Source organism: Ursus arctos, unplaced genomic scaffold, assembly GCF_023065955.2.
Source record: "Ursus arctos isolate Adak ecotype North America unplaced genomic scaffold, UrsArc2.0 scaffold_4, whole genome shotgun sequence".
Taxonomy (NCBI): Eukaryota; Metazoa; Chordata; class Mammalia; order Carnivora; family Ursidae; genus Ursus; species Ursus arctos.
The window spans coordinates 77,264,655-77,280,008 of record NW_026623056.1 but is presented as its reverse complement, the minus strand read 5'-3'; the positions used below and the strand labels follow the sequence as shown (position 1 = coordinate 77,280,008).

Genomic DNA, 15,354 nt, shown 5'->3' with positions numbered 1-15,354 from the left:
GTACAGAAATTTTCAATAGCAAAGTGTTCAGAACTCTATGTGCCTACCCCTCAATTTAGCAATTCTAGGAATTAGTAGCATAGTGTATTGTATGAGTGTCCACAGAAGAGGACGTTATTAGGGGCACCTTGGTGGCTCAGTCAGTTAAGCATCTGCCTTCGGCTCAGGTCATGATCTTGGGGTCCTGGGATCCAGCCCCGTGTTGGCCTCCCTGCTCAGTGGGGAGTCCCCTTCTCTCTCTCCCCTTCCTCTACTCTGCTTGTGCTCTCTCTCACTCACTCTTTCTCAAATAAATAAAATCTTAAAAGAGAAGAGGACATTATTAGAGCATTAATTGTATCAACTAAACAAATATATTTTTTATTATTGCACCAAAGTGGAGTAGAATTCCACTATGCATTTAAAATAGTGTTAAGTCTACAAATCAAAACCACATGAGGTACCACCTCACACCAGTCAGAATGGCTAAAATTAACAAGTCAGGAAACGACAGATGTTGGCGAGGATGTGGAGAAAGGGGAACCCACCTACACTGTTGGTGGGCATGCAAACTGGTGCAGCCACTCCGGAAAACAGTATGGAGGTTCCTCAAAAAGTTACAAATGGAGCTACCCGATGACCCAGCAATTGCACTACTGGGTATTTACCCCAAAGATAGAAATGTAGTGATCCAAAGGGGCACCTGCTTCCCAATGTTCATAGCAGCAATGTCCACAATAGCCAAACTATGGAGAGCCCAGATGTCCATCAACAGTTTAAAGAAGATGGGGTTGGGGTGTGTGTGTGTGTGTGTACACATATACATATATACATACATACCATGGAATATTATGCAGCCATTAAAAATTTGAAATCTTGCCATTTGCAATGACATGGGTGGAACTAGAGGGTATTATGCTAAGCGAAATAAGTCAATCAGAAAAAGACAGTTATCATAGGATCTCACTGATACATGGAATTTGAGAAACAAGGCAGAGGATCATAGGGGAAGAGAGGAGAAACTGAAACAAGAAGAAACCAGAGAGGGAGACAAACCATAAGATACTCTTAATCTCAGGAAACAAACTGAGGGTTGCTGGAGTGGAGGGGGTTGGGAGGGAAGGGGCAACTGAGTGATGGTCATTGGGGAGGGTATGTGTTGTGGTAAGCTCTGTGTATTGTATAAGACTGATGAATCACAGACCTATACCCCTGAAACAAATAATACATTGTATGTTAATTTAAAAAAACAAAAACAAAATATAGTGTTCAGTGAAAAAAAAAGAATTTGTAGAAAGCAAGCATAAGAAATTCCATTGAGGAGGGGCGCCTGGGTGGTTCAGTCATTAAGCGTCTGCCTTTGGCTCGGGGCAGTTCTGGGATCGAGCCCAGCACCAGGCTCCTCGGTTGGGAGCCTGCTTCTTCCTCTCCCACTCCCCCTGCTTGTGTTCTCTCTCTCACTGGCTGTCTGTCAAATAAATAAATAAAATCTTTAAAAAAAAAAAAAAGGAAATTCCATTGAGGAAAATTTTATATAGAGAACAAAATCTATGTGCATAGAACATATCTTGACAGGTAGGGATATTCACCTCTATACTAATAAGGATGGTGGCAGCAGAGTCCATCTCTGGAAGAATCAAGTATATCTAACGAACTTTGCCTCTGGATAACGAGACAGTGCAATGGAGGAGAAGGTAGTACATATTTACTTTTTACGTTACCAACTATATTTTTGAATTGTCACTAAGCAGACACTTTAGAAAGGTGCCCCATTATGATGTCCACCTTATCTTGGCTGTGTAACTCCTTGGTTCTGCCATTCCTGGTAGGTGGGAGTCAACCACCTCAGTTGTCCTCAGGAACTTCTTTCCACAGACCAGCCATCCCATTCCATTTAAAACATGTCTAATTTTAGGAAGACATGTATTTTGATGTGCTATCTGGAATCTTCCCAATTGTCTAAGGAACGTTACTTTTATAAAGTTGAGAATAGCAGGTTTTATTGTATCATAAAGCTAGCTCATTTCAGTGAATTTCCTCTTTATTTTCATGGGAAACTGATTCTTGTATCAAAACTTGCTTTTGAAAGTAAAGAGTTCATGCTTATTTGCTCTATATTAAACATCATGAAGTAACTCCTTCAACTCAAAATTTCTAGTGTTGGTGCTTGTAACATCATTTCTCAAGTTGATCCTAATGCTAGCTATGGAATTCTCATCAGTTGAATGGAAATGTTCTGTCTCCTGCTGAATGTTATACTGGGATTTGTTATATTTTCTGCATTTTAACCCAGAAAGTTACTGAAAAGAATGGGCTGTGACAAAATACTTATTTTATCATTATTATTTTTTAAATTTTATTTATTTTAGAGAGAGCACACATGCAAGCTGGGGTGGGGTTGGGGAGGAAGAGGGAGAGAGGGGCAAGGAGACTCTGCGCTCAGTGTGGAGCCCAGTCTCAAGACCCTGAGATGATGACCTGAGCTGAAACTAAGGAGCTTAACTGACTAAGCCACCCTGGGACCCTGATAAAAACTTGTTGTTTAATCTTATTTTATATTTTCTTAATAAATGGAAATTATAACTGACTTTTTAATTAAAGGTTGACCCTCCTAAATTAGTAGCAAATGTTTTAATGACTATTTGGGTATAGGAGATTATAATAAAGTGTACATTGCTTAAGATGGAAAATATTTGTGCAATATCATGCTAAATTAAAGCAGTAAATTGAGATTGTATCAGGGCATAATGTAAACTAAATATGAAATACAGAGAACATTCTTTCCTTCATGACAAAGGCAGGGCAAATACCATCTCAAAATAAAATATGAACGAAGTTAGGTCTAGTAGGCTGCAGACCGTGCCCCCAAATCATGGTAAACAGCACAGCTGAGATTGGAACTCAGGCTCCTGATATTTAGTGTTTGAATGACTTGACCACAGTGCCTCTCTGTAGCTCCTATGATAAAGTAAAAAAAGGACAGTAACCCAAAAACTTTTGATTTTCAAAACTTCATTATTTTTGAAGACCTCTTTGTTACTTACCTTTAAAAATTTTTTGGCTTAAATATGAAATGTTTAACATTTAAGCATTTTTTTTCTATCTTAAAGTTGATTTTCCCTATTCACTTTATGGATCAAACCCTTGTCAGAATCTATTCCCATTCAACATTGGTTATAAAAGTTGGAGGTTATGGAAAGTAAAGTAATACTGAAATTTTCTAAAGCTGTCTTTGACCCTGAATAAAGATTTTTAAATTCCTGATTAACTTTAATATTTTTAATTGACCTTTTTATATAAATATAGTATTGCTGTTTCAGCATAGTTTTGCCAATTACTGAAATACAGGCAGGATGTATTTTTACTCATTTTCTTAAGAGATACTGAGGGATGATGTCTTAATTTTTTTTATTTAAGATTTTATTTATTTATTAGACAGTGGGGCTCGGGGGCAGAGGTAGAGGGAGAAGCAGACTCCCCACCAAGCAGGGACCCTGATGCAGGGCTCGATCCCAGGACCCCAAGATCCTGACCCGAGCTGAAGACAGATGTTCAACTAACCGAACCACCCAGGCACCACGATATCTTAATTTTGAGTAGGGGGCCATCGAACATGTTTGAAATGGTTCTGCAGAAAAGGAAGTGTGAAGCTTGGTGAAAATGACCACATATCCATTCAGAGACGTGTTACTGCTGCAAACCAGCCACAACTTTCTTAGCAAAGCCCGTAGGAAGAAGCATCAGGCTAGGGAAAAGCCTGGTGGCAGCTTTCTTAAATTTCCCAACGTGTCCGACTTGGTGGCCAAGATAGTTTGCCTGTTCAGAATGGATCCTGCTAGCTTTAAAGGAGCCCCTGTTGGTATTTATCAAGCCACTTATATCCCCCACCCCACCCCGAACATGTTCCACTGAAATCCCAGCATAATCACCTTAATGGTTGCAAGATTCCTTTTGTGGATGCTGTCATCTGGACCTAACATGTGTATACTATTCTTACCTTCCCCATGTAGTGTGTCATAGGTTACATAGTGTGATCTGGTCTCACACGTGTGCTCATCTGTGAGCGGTTGGCCTTCTGTGCAGGTCAAGACCTTCCCCAGGTCCAGCAAAACAGCTCATTGCCTTTCTGAATTCTTGAAAGCTTTCTTTGTGAAACTCTTTCATGGAATAACTTTATATTGTTTCTTTTTGAAACTCACCGTACTCTTTTTTCGGTTTCTTGATCTGTAAAGTGGGACTCATTAGAAAAGTACCTTAACTTCTAAGGGCGTTGTGAGGATTAAAAGGAATAATACAGGCTGGAGGACATCGTGTACAACAGTAAATATTTATTATTATTACTACGGCTGTGAGCCAACATTGATGATTGGCTCAACATTTGCCAGACATTTTTAGTGGCTCTGCTCATGTACACACCCATGTTTATAAGTGACAGCATGTAACCTTAGCCTTCTGCCTGTCCCCAAAGTAGATGAACTCAGTCATTCACAAACCTGCCTTGCGGATACAGATTTCCAGTGGAGAATTAAAAGCAGTCTGTTATCTTCCATTTGGTTTTGTTTCTTTCTTTCCTCTTGTAATGTGGCTGTGCCCCAAATGTAGGCAAAATTAAGAAATTGTAAAATACACTGTCAGCCTATTCATAAAACATTAAGTAACATTCAAGATGGTTTGTGGTTTTTGCAAACTTCTGAGGCTCATAGAGTGAACAAATGACATGTAATTTTCTGAAAGTTGTAATTAGACTCTTGGTGTTGGTATTTGCAACTTCAGATCTACATGTCATCATTGCATCCCTATTTTTGCTTATTAAGCCATTTTCGTGCTCATTTAATTCCCACAGTGTTCTATGAGGTAGGTACAATTTTATCCCCTAATTTACCGATGAGGAGCCCAAATCATGGTCCTTTGTCCATGATCACAGTGGTCAGAATTTAAGCGTATGAGTCTGATTCCCAATTCCTTCTCTTTTCTACTCTAGAATATCTACGTAAATGAGTTGTTTTCTTATTATAGTGTTAAAGCTGGAAAGGAGCTTAACCTGAACCCAACCACCCACCATGATGTTTATAATATTTGTTGCCATTCTTTCATTCAGCAGATAATTTGTTTGAATTGAATTGAAAGTGTGAATTGATACCAGCACCACCCCCCCCCCCCAAGATTACTACTATTTTTTCATAAACCAGTTTTTTTAAAGGTGTTAATTCCAATAGGTTTCCTATCTTGATTAACTTGAAATTATTCTCCTTCTGGTCCAGATGCCATAGATAAGACTTTGAATTTGTTGAAATCCAAACTGTCATTTTGACTCCAGCTGTTCTTTAGAGGTCTGATTTGGAAGAAGCAGTTAGAATTAACTCTAGTGAGTCTCGGATGGAATTTCAGCCAGCGTCTCTTTCCCATTCTGTTCCTCCTGCCCCATGCTGACACAAGGCTTTCGGTTAAGAAATTTACAAAAGGAAATTGATTTACTATATCCAGGCTGTGGTTGTCCCTTGTTGGCTGGCTCTCCATGACCTCTCAACTTGGTCCCAGTGTCTGTGATCCACGCCGGAAGAGCATGGCCTTGCTGGGCCCAGTGGGAATTGGGTTAGTTCTGATGACCTGGTGATTCACACTGCCAGGGATGGAAGGCTCTGATGTGTGTTGGGTCCGTTGTGGTCACTGCAACAACAGTTTGTTGATCTTAAGGAGCATTCTATAGTTGCTGATATAACTGAAGACGATTGGAGCAAGCACTTCCCTAGATTCAAACGGACCAATTAGAGGACCCAGCATGGAGTTTTATTAGTTGTGTAAGTAAGTTCTGGGAAGGAGGCATTGTTGGCAGTCTGTGTTTGGAGAAGGGGAAAATGTGTTCTCAGACATTAGTATCTTTTTGTAAGTTACAACATTATAAAAATTTTAACTACAAAGTAGGGATGAAGTTTATCAATTATTCAGTACCTATTTAATTTGTTAGCCCTTGAAATGCAATTCTCTAACCTGGGTGCTAACTCTTTGTAAAACACTCTCGCTCTGCCTGAAAATTCTGTTTAATGAGGTGCTTCTCTTAGACTGGTTATTGGGTGTTTAAAAATTATAGCTCCTTTTTAAAAAATCTGGTAATTTGTAGGAATGAATCATGGAATAAGCTCATAGTTCTCAAAGTGTGGCCTGGGGGTGGGCCAATGACTTAATAATCACTCTAGTGGATTTTGATGGAAACTAGATCTGAGAACCACTAAAGTAAATTTCCTTATAGAGTTATAAAGTGTGGACCAGATTCTGAGCTTTTGGAAGAAGCAACCCTTTGCATCCTTCATAAGGTAAAGGGTGATTTATTTATTTATTTATTTATTTATTTATTTATTTATTTACTTACTTATTAAGATTTTATTTATTTATTTGAGAGAGAACGAGAGAGAGAGAGCAAGAGAGAGAGAGAGAGCAGGAACAGGGGACGGGGCAGAGGGAGAAGCAGATTCCCCGCTGAGCAGAGAGCCTGCTGCAGGGCTCCATCCCAGGACCCTCAGATCATGACCTGAGCTGAAGGCAGACATTTAACCGACTGAGCACCCAGGTGCCCTAAAGCATGGTTTTATACACACTTACTTGATAATGAGTTATATTTGAATTTAAGGTGTGTCCACATGATAAAATGCATTCTTCTTAAGGGCAAGTGGAATGCACTGTTAGCTCTTCTGTCCTTTCCAGTTATTTGGTTTTGTGCATTAACATACCTTCTTCCCTTACTTATTTCTGATCTTTTACTTACATTGCATCATGGTGTTTCTTGTAGCCCTTACAGTTCAAGATATTGATCAGCTTTTTCTACCATATTAAAATGTATACTTGATCGAAAATCATGGTTCAAAGTAATATGACATCTATAAAACTACAGTTGACTTTTTTTTGTTTGTTTAAGAGAGAAAGAGAGCGTGGAGAGGGAGAGGCGGAGGGGGAGGGAGAGAATCTCAAGCAGGCTCCATGCTGGGACTCCATGCATGAATACGGCACTCGATCCCACAATCCTGAGATCACGGCCTGAGCCAAAATCAAGAGTCGGATGCCCAACCAACTGAACCACCCAGGTGCCCCCAAAAGTACACTTGACATTTGAACAAAGTGGGAGGTAGGATCGCTGACCACCACCCCAACCATGTAGTTGAAAGTGCACATATAATTTTTGACACCCTAAAATCTTAACTGCCAGTTGTCTACTGTCGACTGGAAGCCTTATCTATAACGTAAACATTTTGTATGTTGTATATATGCTGTATTATAATAAGGTAAGCTAGCGAAAATGTTATTAAGAGAATCATAAGGAAGAGAATATACATTTGCAATACTGTATTGCTTGAAAAAAATTTGTATATGGATCCATGCAGTTCAGACTTGCGGTCAACTGTATAAGAATGTCATGATCTTTCCCCACAGTCTGCATAAAATTGCAAATACCTCATTGCTTGCCAAGGAAGTAAACAATAATGCTGAAGAAAATGTTCCTTTTTCCTTTTCTTAGATCAGATAGTAAGCAACCAAACCTCAGTTTGGTTTTTGAGTCATTTGGACTTCCATTTTATGTTTGCAGTTGGTAAATATTGGGTAAGAGATATTGTAATGTATCCCTTGGAAACTATCTACTGACAAATTATTTATGAAATTGAGAGAATGATGTTTTATAAATTCTTTTAATCCTTCAGTTTAATCCTATATTTTGATCCTATATAGCATGCGTAATGTTTGTGTGTAGTTTAAGTAATCTGACAACCTTCCAAAGGGATTTAAAAATTTTTTTTATTATGAAAAATTTCCTACATGTCTCATCCAGCTTCAACAATTAATCACATTTTGCTGTTCTTGTTTCAGTACACAGAGAAACACACATTTTGTTTGTTTGTTTGTTTGTTTTCCTTAGTATCCTAAAGTAAGTTTCAAGAATCCTGTCATTTACCTGTAAGCACTTTTGCCCATAGGCTTCTAAATGGTTTTGATGCAAGATTGTATAATTAGAGCAGTATAGACAAAAAAAAAAAAAAAAAAAAAAGGCCACCAAATATTAGTACATATTTTGGTCTTAATTTAAAGAACGTTTATAAAATATATTAAAATTCTTATGAATTTTCTAAATTTTTCTTTAGAGCCACAAAAAATATTGCCAACTCTCATTTAAGAGGAAAATGAGTTGCCTAGTAAGCCTTTGTTTACAGAACAAATGTGTATTTTGTTTCATCAGTAAAATCCCAGGAACAGCCATGACTCATATCCATTAAATGAAGGAACAGAAATAGGATCTCCCTTGTCTTTTTATTTATGCCTGGGATGGGTGACCAGAATATTTTTATATTATTGCTAAGTAATTTTTTTAAGAGCTCTGACTTACTTAGATTTTAGGAATATATTCCTTTTTTCTTTTTCAATTCTATCTATTGCTTCTAAGTAAGAGAGTATTGCTCCAAAAATTTGTTTGGTTTTGGTGTCTTGTTTTCTTTCACCCTCTGCAGTTCTGTAATTCCCAGCAGGGAAGGGGTCCTGCTGGGAGTGTTTCCTTGTTATGATGACCATCCTCCTCTCCCCAGCCCACCTCCCATCTACTTGCTTCGTAACAGTGAAAATTATCTTACAGTTATAGCAACTTGAAACTTCTTCAAGTGTGATCTCTATTAAAAATTTTAGATAATTGATATGTAACGTTAGTTTCAGGTGTACAACATAATGATTCCATATTTGTATATATTGCAAAATGATCACCGCAGTTAAGTCTTGTAAACACCCATCACCATACATAGTTACAAAATTCTACTTCTAATTATAACATTACTAGTCCAAGTATATTATCGGACATGGCTTTTCACTTGGGTTTAAAAAAAAAGGCAGCATCACCAATATTTTTCCAAACAAAAATATAGATTAGGTAGGACCTCAATCTATAAAATTGGTTTTAAAAGCTATTTGTTTTTCACTGAAACGTTACAAACCCATATCCTTATTTAGCTTCCTCTCAAATACTGAAACACCTCTAAGGAACCTCGGGGTTCCAGAGATTACAGTCTGAAAACCAGTGGTCTAAGGGGGCCAGTTTGTGGCTTATCAGGGGGAAGGTCATAGTCTTTTCATAGATCTAGCAGTGAGAGACAGATTTGCCTTGGAGTCAGGGCAAAGAATTAATTCTAGGTTAGAAACAAGCTTTATCTTTTTGAGAAAATAAGCAGCCTGTGTTCTGGGTTCAGCGTCAATCTTATAGGTTGCTCAAAGTTTAGATATAAGGAAGTAATCAGCACAAATTTTTACAACAGCACCTCTTTTTTTTTTTTTTTTAAGGATTTTATTTATTTACTTGAGGGAGAGAGAGCAGGAGCGGGGGTGGGGGGCGGGCAGAGGCAGAGGGAGAAGCAGACGCCCCGCTGAGCAGGGAGCCCAGTGCCAGGCTCAATCCCAGGACCTTCGGACCATGACTTGAGTTGAAGGTAGACGCTCAACCGACGGAGACACCCAGATGCCCTCCAACAGCATTTCTGAAAATAGATTAGGTGGACTGAGGTGAATTAACTGCTCATTAAAAATCCACATTTTGAAACTATGAGTCAGATTGCTGTAGAAGCTGAAGATGAATTACAGAATTCAGACTTCTGCCTCATAATTCAAATGTCGGTTTTTCTTAGGGGGCCAAACACCGCAGAAACCTTACTGAGAGCCTAAACAATTATGTGCATGTTAAAAAACAGCATTCCTTAGATACCCGGGTGGAGTAGAATCATTAGATTATCTATTTTTTAAAGATTGATTGTGATTCTCTGGTGATTGCCTATCATGAGTGTGTGTGTCGTTTGTGTGGGGTGTGGGAGGTGGTATGTGGGGTGTGTGCAGGTGTGGGGTGTGGTGAGTTGGGTGCATGTGAGTGTTTGTTGGGTATGTGGGGGCATGTGTGAACGTGTGTGTCTTCTCATTCAGTGGCAGTGGGGTGCGGGATGAGAGCAGCACAGATGTGCATGTGACAAAACTTTTTTTTTTAAGATTTATTTATTTAGTTGAGAGAGAGAGAGAACGAGCAGGAAGGAAAGAGAATCGCAAGCAGACTCCACGCTGAGTGCCGAGCCTGACACAGGGCTGGATCTCACAACCCTGAGATCAGGACCTAAGCCGAAATTAAGAGCTGGACACTTAACTGACTGTACCACCCAGGCACCCCAACAAAACTATTTCTAAAAGACAATTCCAGATATTCCTACCTCTTGTTTTCTCTGTTGCTTCCTCCCGAGTATACACAAAACACTCCTGGTTTTGTGAAATTGGGAAGAAGGAAGTCTAGGATGAGAAAGAGGGAAGGGCTCTTAGAAGGCAGGCAAGGGCTGTTAGACCTCCGGAATCTTGCAGGGAAGGCTTGTTTTCAACATCTGTTGGACGACTCCCCATTTGGCAAACGAAGATACTTAAGAATGAGTTTGCACAACAGCGAGTATGTTGACTTCTCTAAGTAGCTTGCGTTCTTCTTGATGTATGACTGTGGAGATTGGAAATGAAAATTTGGGGTGGTAACAACGAAGGAGGTCTGTACGAAGTGATTGGATTGAATTTACATTGAATTCAGGAGAAAACTTCTGGATTTTGAATGTTTTTTTTCATGGTTCTATGGTTACTAGTTAGGAAGTGGTATAAAATGAAGTAATTTCCACTGATATGTACTTGAATGTCCTTCAGTTACAGGAAGTTTTGCGTCCCAGGTGGCAGCTTCAGTCGCTGTAAGCTCGCTGATAGATGGGGGAGGTCTCGAATCCTGGGTGAGAGGGTTTGGTGCTGCTGCTACAGAGGTAGTAATATTCACCAGCTTTACCTCTTGATAAGCTAAGGATTTAAGAAGGTAATTCTAATCCCTGCTTTATCTTTGGCTTGCTATCTGATTATGCACAGAGCATAATTACAAGGGATGATATCACTTGCCTATTCAGTAGTGTGAGTGCATGGCTCTTTATTTATTTTTTTTAAAGATTTTATTTATTTATTTGACAGAGAGAGAGACAGCCAGCGAGAGAGGGAACACAGGCAGGGGGAGTGGGAGAGGAAGAAGCAGGCTCATAGCAGAGGAGCCTGATTTGGGGCTCGATCCCTTAATGCCGGGATCACGCCCTGAGCCGAAGGCAGACGCTTAACCGCTGTGCCACCCAGGCGCCCCGAGTGCATGGCTCTTTAAAAATACTCGGCGAGGGGCGCCTGGGTGGCACAGTTGGTTAATATCCTTTAGGCTCAGGTCATGATCACAGGGTTATGATCATCTGGCTTCACACTCAGCGTGGAGTCCGCTTGAGATTCTCTCTCTCCCTCTGCCTCCCACTCATGAGCTCTCGCTCTCTCTCAAATAAATAAATAAAAATCTTGGGAAAAAAATACTAGAGGATGGGCACTGTTGTATATGCAGAAAGATGGGAGGAAATGTTAGGATAGTAGATGATTTTGACTGAGAATCCTATTGAGAGTGGAGTGGTGAAAATTTTTAGTCTTACTTTAGATATTTGGAAACATTTAGGTTATAAGAAATACCAGATAGCTTTACTTCAAGAAAGTGGTCAGTCATGCTTTTTTGGGAAATAATTGTAAATCGTGTGTTAAAGACATATAGTCTCATTCTGAATTTTGACTTATTCACAATCGATTCTACAATATAATCATGGGAAATTATTATTATCACTGTTCTGGGACAAAGGGGTGGAAACTGAAGGCAACAAATGGGTCGCTCTGCCAGAAATTGAAGCAAATATATATAAATAATCATAAGCAAACATTGCTTTTTGTTTAAATGGTATACTTCTTTAACACCTTGGAAATTCCTGCAAAGGAATTCTATCGTCAGGTTAGTAAAAAAAGGTTGACTGTCATTTTGCAGATGTCTGAAATCAAAGTCATTAACCAATTTAAGTTCTAGATCAGAGCCAGGCAGAGAGATTTAATATCTAGGCAACCATGACATCTCTCTCTCGGTGCAGGAAAATTTTCTTGTATTGGTTCTGATTGGTTTGATATTGAAAAGGGAGCATTCTCCTTTATTTTAATTGTTAGTCAACTCTAATAGCCAAAAAGATACGGAAAAAGATTGTACACCTAATCCATGGTCTAATGATACAGCTCCCTTGTAATTATAATGAATAATTAAGACATTCAAACTTAATCTGGATCTGGCATCACACAAACATCAGGTGAGTCCTAAAATCAAAATGTTGTGGCAAGTGTGTTAATAAAAATTGCATATGCAGTATTAGTAGTTTCCTTCCGATTACTCAGGAGCTGTCAGATTTATCTTTTTGACATCGAGCTTTAGCAATGAAGCCTATATAGTGAACTTCTAGTGCAGAATACATGAACTCGGAAGTCACTTACACAGTCCTTTACTATCTTGCATCAAAGCCAGTTCTTAATGCATTTTTACTTTTGGGGTCTTTGCACTTAGATTTTAATGTAGGCACTCAAGGAGGGTTCTTTGGGGAGTCAACACAGATGATTTTCCTTAGAAATGGCTCTAACGGGCATCTGGCTGGCTGAGATGGAAGAGCATGAGACTCTTGATCTTGGATTCTTGAGTTGGAGCCCTGTGTTGGGTGTAGAGATTACTTAAAAATAAATAAACTCAAAAAAATGGCTTTAAAATTATAAATACTATATTTGGTAACATAATTTCCTGGGTTTTTAAAACTAAGTTGAAGTAACCAAATATTTGTGTATTCTTGGGGCAAGCACGATGCCAGTGGATTCAGGACTTATGGAGATTGATATTTTCTGTGGATGCTAAACCAATATCCAGGGAATAAGGCAGATAGCTAATACTGCATAATGGAAAATACAAAGTTCTGTCATAGTAAGGAGTAAGAGAGATTTTTATTTAATGTGGGGGAGGACTAAAATTAATTACTTAAAGAGGAGTGACTTTTACATTCTGGATTTTGAAGGTCTTAATCCAGTGCACTGGGGCCCTTGTAGATTTTAGTTTAATGAGTGTTAGTTTGCTGAATTATGTAATGGGTGCAACATGCGGATTTAATTATGAGGCTGAGCTTAACTCAGAATTAAGGCATATGGCATATATAATATTAAATTAAAAATTTTTCCCCTTAGATGGAGTCATTTCTGCTGACCATCACACGCCATATATGAAGCATGACTTCTTACCATTTCAAGGCAATTTTTTCTTGAGTTTCTTTGTCCCTATTTACAATATTAATTCTTTATCTAGTGGTAGAGCTTGGCTGATCAGTTGTCATCGAAAGATTAGATGGACAGTTTGTTAATTTGTAGCTGTGTAATATGGTGAGGAGTTTGTTTTAGTATTTTTCCTTGTTTTAGTCGACAAGATCTGGGTGAAAAAACCTAATTAATTCACACTAACCTGTGTAATTGTGGAGCCTCCTCTGTGATAAATGGAGTGTCAAATTTGAGTTTCATGATTGATGATTCTGAAGGTTTGAAATGCCAGACTATGCTATCTTTCAACCATATCGTGTTATATATAACATTTATATTATGTAATCTCACTAATGAGATCAGTTAGGTGGATCTCTTAGATAGCTTGAACTAGATATTCAAGACAGTTGTCAGTAAGTTAGGCTTTGTACTTTAGAGGAGCTTGTTATAATTGGGTATTTTTCTGTTATTACTCAGTAGCTTGTTTTAGCTGTAAAATATTGTCCATCAATGCTTAAATTTTACATAGTATAGTAAACATTTTCTTATTTCCTTTACTGTTTAAGCATGCCTCCATTGCACAGTTGATGTCTCTGCAAAAGTTTAATAATTTGTTTTGTCTTAGTAAAAGGAGCCAACAAATATTTTGAGCGACTGGTGAAGCATTGTTCTAGACTCAGTTGTCTTCAAGGGGAAGAAAAAGTTTATGGAATCACAGTGAACTATAAAATGGTTACGTTTTGCTAGAAAACCTTGGTGTTTCTTGGGTAAATAATGAAGTGTTTTACTTTATGGGCTTTTTCACTACTTTATTGATAGCATAAATTTATATTACCCAGGAATAGTTATACTCAAAGGAAAAGAAGAGAACTTATCTTAGTCGTGACTCCCATCTAAAAGATAGTTTTGGCTGTTTTAAGTAGATTTTTTTTCCCCCTGCTTTTCTGTGGTGGTGAGGGAGGAAGGAAGGGAACACTTACTACTAAAAATACAAAATGCTAAGTAGAAGTAAAGTCTTTTTTGTTTGGGTGTTAAAGCTTACATATTTGTGCTGTCCAGACCTGACACATTTAGAAACAGGAATTTGCCTGTAGCATAATCTTAGGCAAACAGTTTAGTCATTCCCCAATATTTTTAATGTTGTAGAATGCCCCGTGGAATGTTCCGAATACCCAAAGCAGCTTTCTTGAGGATTTTGAGTATTATAAAATATGGAGAAGTGCAGGATTCACAGAGCCAGTACCTAAAATTCAATGAGAATTGTTAGTTGGTGAGCTTTTCAGCTATAAGCCACTATTGTCATGGGCAAGCATGTCTCCTCATGAAGAGAGTCTTTGTTCTTTCCTGCAGAAGTTTTGTCATTCTTTGAAACATCAATACAGTGCTACCTCCAGAGAAACAACACTGCCAGTCTTCAAACAGAAACTTAAAGCAAGAAGGATGTTTTAAACTTTAAAGCTAAATCTAATCTGTGAATAACTGGAGGACCTAATTATAGCAATTTTAAAAAATTCTGCTGTGTTTTAAACATAGCAGAATAATGCTCTGGGTCTCATTTTGATTCTGAATGTAAGCTTCATAGGAATTACAGTCTCCGCTTGTTTCTAATGGGAAGTGTAGCCAGTCTGGCTTTCTTGTGACATTGAACACTTTATAGCTTCTTCACAGTGAAAATGAGCCCAACAGTTCAACAATATGTAATTAAGGGAAAACATAATTTAAGAAATAGTTCTGGGTATTATGTTAATTATCTTTTACTTATCTGGTGCTTTTTATTTGTCACCATAGTCGAGCTCCCCAATATCACAAGACATGTATAAAGATCTGTAAAGGTCTTCTGAAGGCCCTTCCTTTACGAAAGGGAAATTTAATATAGGAGTCGGGCTGACTTCTCTCTCACTTGTGTGAAAATGGGAAAATCAGAAGTAATTTGTATTCTCTATTGTGCAGTCCACAGTAGTTCATGCTCTGTGTTGTGGAAACAAAAGCATTAATTTTTTCTCCTCTTGGCTGTGTGCTCTTAGTTCAGAGTTATGACATCGAGGACTTCTGTCTTCTTAGTTCTTATCCACTCATTATTTTTACTTAGTATCATGTTGAATTATACAAATGTGATATTGGAATCCCCGGATGTGATTTCAGTGCACCTGTCATCAGCCATCTCACATTTATTTCACTAAATGAAAATCTAACTTTACTTGTAATAAACCACATTGATTCAGT

At 38.3% G+C, this 15,354-nt stretch overlaps 1 protein-coding gene across 6 annotated transcripts in view; it reads left to right on the top strand.

Moving 5' to 3' along the window:
* Positions 1-15,354, top strand: part of APP (amyloid beta precursor protein) — a 256,039-nt gene that overhangs the window by 20,860 nt on the left and 219,825 nt on the right. The gene's annotated exons all lie outside the window — the stretch shown is intronic.